Source organism: Vigna unguiculata, chromosome 5, assembly GCF_004118075.2.
Source record: "Vigna unguiculata cultivar IT97K-499-35 chromosome 5, ASM411807v1, whole genome shotgun sequence".
Lineage (NCBI taxonomy): Eukaryota > Viridiplantae > Streptophyta > Magnoliopsida > Fabales > Fabaceae > Vigna > Vigna unguiculata.
Window position 1 is genome coordinate 43,723,729 of NC_040283.1, and position 6,481 is coordinate 43,730,209.

Consider the following 6,481-nt stretch of genomic DNA (forward strand, 5'->3'; position numbering starts at 1 on the left):
AAGTGTGTGAATGAATGCATAGGAAGCGGCACATTTAAGCATTGGTGCAAGGACACCTTAATTGGTCAATAAACTTGCTGGGTAGGGAAGATGCCAGACAGGAAGGACCTTGAAACCCTGCTTATGTTTTCAACACTTTTCTTATCATATTCATTGGTGAACAGTGAGATAGATTTCTCCTCTCATATTTTTCTAATTGGATTATGTTGTATCTAGTTCTTATATGTGAAACAAAAATTATAAATGATAGTTATGACATAACTATTTCTATTCAAGACTATATATAATGCTCCAAGTATTTATTAGAATAACATATAATTAAATAGTTTGAATATTATAGATGATCAGTTATTTGGTGTTTCAGATATTTTAAATATGATAAGTATTATATATGATCAAATATTTTGTTTTCTTCATTGTTTGGTTATTAGTATGTTTTGTTATTATATATAGTTATAACTTTTTTTTATAAACAATGCATCATCATGATTCAATGTTTTTTTTAATATAATATCAAAGTTGCTGATTTTTAGTGGATGTTTATTAAAATTTCATATCGAGTAATATAAAAATAGAATAGTAGAAAAGTGTTATAAAAATAAAAAGATGTTTTTAGAATTGTCACCGTACCTTAATAACTTAATAGATCTCTTGGATGTATAGAAAATTTGAGTAGTTTTGTATCATTGGAACGTTTACAATTTTTGCAAGAAAACTTTACACAAGAAGGGTTTCAAGTTTTATCCACAAAGAGTTATTGGGTATGTTTTTGCTAGAAGGGTATACTTCTTTTTGAAGAGATTATTTTCTTATTTGTTATTCCCAACAAAAGTCATTAAAAGATTATCGAGTCTTCTACAATTCCTATGCTCAATGTTCGCAACATGTATGTGATGGATTATATTTTTTTCATATGGATTGTCATTGAGAGATTGTTGTGCTATATATATGACATTAGTTTTAGTCTTACACAAATAAGGTATCTAACACCACTTTTAACCAAAAATATTAAGACAATAGATTTATAGCTCTTTTCTCTTATCTAATGTTTAACTTTGTCCTTTTTACCTAATGTAAAATTTTGATTCACACTTGGATTATTTCTACCTATATGTACAATAACAAACATAACAAACTTTAAACAGAATCTTTAGAATATGGTAAAAAGAGATCTCTTTGATATGTTGTCCACTCGAAGGATTAACTAAATAATTTGAGAAGCTTTTGGTCTTTGTGCTGTCCACTAATGGCTTTCTATAATTAATTTATGGCGTTGATGAATTAGGGTGTGACATATGCTATGATACACAATTAGGAAGCGTGCAAAGAGACATGTTCCTACTTGTATCCAGTATAATTCCATGTCCACAAGGTTTCTTGTTTCATAACCTTCAATCACCATATAAAAAATTCAATGTTAGTTAGTAGTTAGCATACCGGTCGCTCTAAAAGGTGTGTATATTATTATTAGAGTGATAGTGTATAATTGTATTTCTTAGGCATGTCATGAAGCCATAATAATTTCTTATTCAGGCATGATACTAGCAATTATGGTTATTAATCAATCAAATAACGAAAAGGCAAGCCATAATATTCCATACAATCTTTAATTAATTTATTTGGAAAAGACATCACACACCATACCCAACACCTTTAATTAATTTATTATGTGAATTATTTTCACAAGCATTGGGTCCACATTATCGTGAGCATATAGAAAGGGTATGATCTGGTTGGCAATTTGGAGTGCAGAAATGGTTGGGAAGGAATGAGTTTGAACCCTTTGCAAGCCTACAAAGTATTGTAATGTGTTATGAAATAAGGGAATGGAAGAAGAAAAATATGAATGAGAGTTTCCCCATTAAGGTTGCAATTTGAGATTGTACTTTGCCGACCAAATATGGTAATGCCCATGTTGCTCAAGCATGGATAAGAAATTCATTGCAGACATAAACACAAACACGTGAGAGTCAAGTGATTTATTATTTGTTTGGACATCAATGTCTTAGGAGTCACATTTACTCCACCACAAAAAATCATCTTAAAATGTATAATGATGGTATTTTATTGCTTATATCATTTAGTTTTAAATACAGAAATAAAATGAAATAATTTATCTCATTCTTATAAATTTAAGGGTTAAATATATTTTTGTCCCTTAATTTTCAGTGAATCTTGCAATTAGTTCATTTCGAAACTTTGAACCAATTTAGTCCTTCAACTTTCAAAATACGTGGATTTAATACTTTTAATCGAATTTTGTTAAGTTTATTTAACATTTCAAGCGCGTTTCATAATGATATTTGATTTAACATTAAAGCAAAAATGTGTCAAATAATATAAACAACTCAAATATAATTCTGAAATACGTACGAAACATCAAATAAACCTAACAAAATTTGATTAAAATGACTAAATTCACGTATTTTGAAAGATGAAGTACTAAATTAATTCAAAATTTCAGAATAGACTAATTCCAAAATTTAGTGAAAGTTAAGTGACAAAAAAACATATTTAACCCTAAATTTAAAAGTGATCGTTAGGTTCATTGCATCAAAATAGACATGACAATATTTGACTTTGGACAAATATTAACTAAGTAGTTGGTTTTATTTCCTTAAATGGATTTAAGATACTCTCGAGAGTTTTTTCTGGAATTATTATTAGATTATTTATCTTCCACACCCCAAAAGGTCACTTGTATTTCTTTATATTTAGAGTTTGATGGAACTTTAAATTATTCAACTACACCTATCTTTAAAAAAAATTAATACTAAAACACATACTAATGAATTTAGGGGATACAAAGTTAACTATTTAAGTTCCTAGTAATCTTTTTGATAGCAATAATTAACGTTTATTTATCTAAAAAAACTAATTAATGAATTTGAAGTAGAAAGTGTTTATTAAAAAAACTGAAAATATTTGATGGATGCCTAGGTTAAGGATACAAAGGGAATCGCTTTAATAACCTGTGTTGATAACAAAAGAAAGAAAAAGACGATACTTAGCAAGGAATGTTTAGCGGTTGAAGAATAATTTGGCGCGCTACACATCAAAGTGATCACAAAAGTTAATTACAGAGAAAACAGTGACTGTAGAAAAGAATTAACGAATTTCTTTTGTGGCAGTTATAGTATCAAAAGTGTGGTTGGATAAAGCCACATTCTACACCTTTTTGACTCCTCCACTTTTAACTCTCATACATATACACCTAAATCACCACTTTAGAAACTTTATTTATTTTTGTATGTTTACCATGAAATTTTCAATGTTTATATATTAAATTTCTTAATATATTTTAAAACATTCAGATTAATATCCATAAATATATTTTAAAATAAGACCAAGAATTCTTAACCTAATGTTAATGAATTCCCAAATCTCGATGAAAATAATGTTAATATTCGGAAAGATAAGTGGTTAAGTCATGAGTGGGGTCTTGACGGGTAACACATGTCGGGAAGAATCCAAGAGAATCATGGATGCCAACTTTGTTTAAACCGTGTGGGGTCCATTAACTCACATAATTTTGTAAGCAGAAAAAAAGTAAAAAAAAAAAATAGAAAAATGGGTCACTTAGAGAAAACCCTTTTTTATTAAAGTCTTTAGGTGGGTCGTCAATTCCATCTCCAATCATATCATGTTTTATAGATCTTTGGAATCCCAAGCGGTGGTTAGTTAACACGCACGTTGGTCACCCATTTAACTAAAGTTAATATTTACTTCATTATGCTATTATTCATTCTTAATTTTAATTACTCCTTTATGTATACTATTAATTGATATATTAACTCAGCTGCTTCTTTATTTCAAATTATTATTTAAATAAACAAAAATGTAGTAATTATATAATGATGTTATTATATACATACTAAACAAACAGTTTTTTTTTCTTTTGAAAAATGTCTCATTTACTTATTAAGGCTTTTTCATCTATTTTTTTCAGAAAGTCTTATTTATCTCTTCGTTTTTTCCACTTGTCAACAATATTATTTTTCCTTCTTTCTCTCTTTCATATTATATACAGTTGTGTTTTCGTTTTTGTCCCTTTCTCTCTGTTGGGAAAAAGTTTACATCTTACTATTTATTATCAGACTATGTGTGAAAAAATATCTTAAATTGTTTTAGTGCATGACAAATATTATTAGAACCGAATGTGTGAACAATATCTGCAAATACATACTTATGAAATATTATTAGAGTAGAGCTTGTTAAATATAAACCTTTTCCATTTTGATAATATGTTTAACTTATAAACTTTAACTTCATATCTCTCTTCACTGAACTATATTTTAGTGGTTTAAATAGAATTGGATTAACGACCATATAATTGTTTAAAAAATGCCGAGGAATGTCATGATATTTTTTATTCATTAAACATATGTTGATATTAATCAAGAATGAGAAATACCATTACTTATGAATGCAAAACTTTAACTTGCTAAAAAAAGAAGTATAAATCATATGTCTATACACTACGTGTGAAGGTAAGAAAAATACAACCATATGATGCGTATTAGTAGTAGACTATTAGGTCAAAATAGTTAAATTTCCTTAAAGAATACTCATAGATGAAGAAATAGTATGGTTATATATATTTTTAGTCTTTGAACTTTGATATAAAATTGAAATTTATTTATGTCTTAAACTTTGATACATTTTTATTATCAGACTTTAAAAATGAATAAATATGATCTTTTTAACACAATTACGTTATTCTTTTGTTATGTGTCAAACAAGTTTCTTGATAGCGTGTTTATACTGTTTTGACATGTTTCAACTCAAATTTTAGCTTGAAATATCATTTAACAAGTTAAAAAGAAATAGTATCGATAAGAAAATTGATTACATCAATTTATTTTCAAAGTTTGAAAATCAAAATATATCTAATTTTCATACAAGATGAATTTTAAATTGACGTTTAAATTTAAAATTAAAAATATATTTAATATAAAACAATATTTTATTATTTTAATTAAACTGCTAGGATCGTCATCAAATTCTAAGTATGTAACTAGTTAAATTTTGGTAAAAGGAAAAACAAAGTTATAGTTAAGCAGTCTTGTCAAACCTGAATATTGTTGACCCTTTACGAAAATATATGAAGTTTTAAGATATTTATATAGTTATAAATAATAAAAGAAAATCCGTGGGTGGACGCGGTTTTGGGTCTGGACGAGAAAAACGACTGCACAATAGTGGTTTTGTTGGTACGGGATCCATGGCTTGGCATGTGAGGAATTTGAATTGGTATTTGGTGCTCTTAGAGTTACATCTTGTGGTTTTTAAATTATCGACCAACAACAATAACAATCCTAAAATATAAGATTTTAGTTACTTGTGAATTTTATAATATTTGTTTTAGTTAATGGAGAAATTTCTAAAAGAAAGAAAGAAAAAACATAAAAATGAATGCAGTTGAAATCTGATTATGATGAGAGGAGTTTCCATCATAACGACAGTAGTTGAGGGTAACCAAAAGAATCTGTGCGAAGGTTAGAGTAATTAGAATTGACATCATTGTCTAAACGAAAACCAAAAGTTAAGGTTTTGGCACTGTGATTTGGAATCAAAATGGAATAAAGTACATAAGATTAGGTCCCACACGTTTCTCAGCAAGACATGTTAGTTATCCCAAGACACATGAATAAACATAAATGGTGCTTTGTTACTCACCACCAAAAGTTATGGTCTTGACTATCAGTTCCATTTCACATGCTTCCACAACTTGTTTTTCCTCACTAATCACTTCTCCGGATAAAGTTCACATGGCTTAACCATCATGAAAAATTCTTCAGTCTGATTTCTCAATTTAGCGTTAGTCTTATATTTAAATCGAAATATGTCAAATATTATAAATAATATATGTCAAGCATTACAAACATTTTTGTACTACATGACCTATCAACGCCTCTGGCCGACCCATCGGCCAGAAAGCTCGAGGATAAGCGGTCGAAGATCGTCTATTACAGACAGTATATCCAGTGGTAGTTGATATGAAAATCTCTCCGGAGTACTTTTTAGGAAGCTCACAATCCAAGTTGCCATGATCTGCCCGCAACACCTGAGTAATCGAACGACCACGTCGGTGATGATCCAATCTATCAGGGAAATTTTGTCGCCATAATCTAAATAGGTGGCCTTCGACAGCACGCACGGATCCATCGGTCGAGCGGGCGTAATCAGATAATTGCAAATTAAAGCAAAACAGGTCAGTAATCAAGTTTAAGAAGCAATTGGACCGTGATTAAGAAAACTCTAATCACAGGTCCATGTCAAACACTATAAATAGGAACCCATGGTAAGGTAAGTTCGTAAGGACTTTTACTTCGCATTTATTATAGCATTAATTGCATTCACTCAAACGAACTTGAACTGACTTAAGCATCAGAGCACTATCGACAATACCCTGATCATCTGAACAACCGAACGGAGAGATAGAAAGGCTGCTGAGCAGATGAAGCCACAAAAAGAAGAG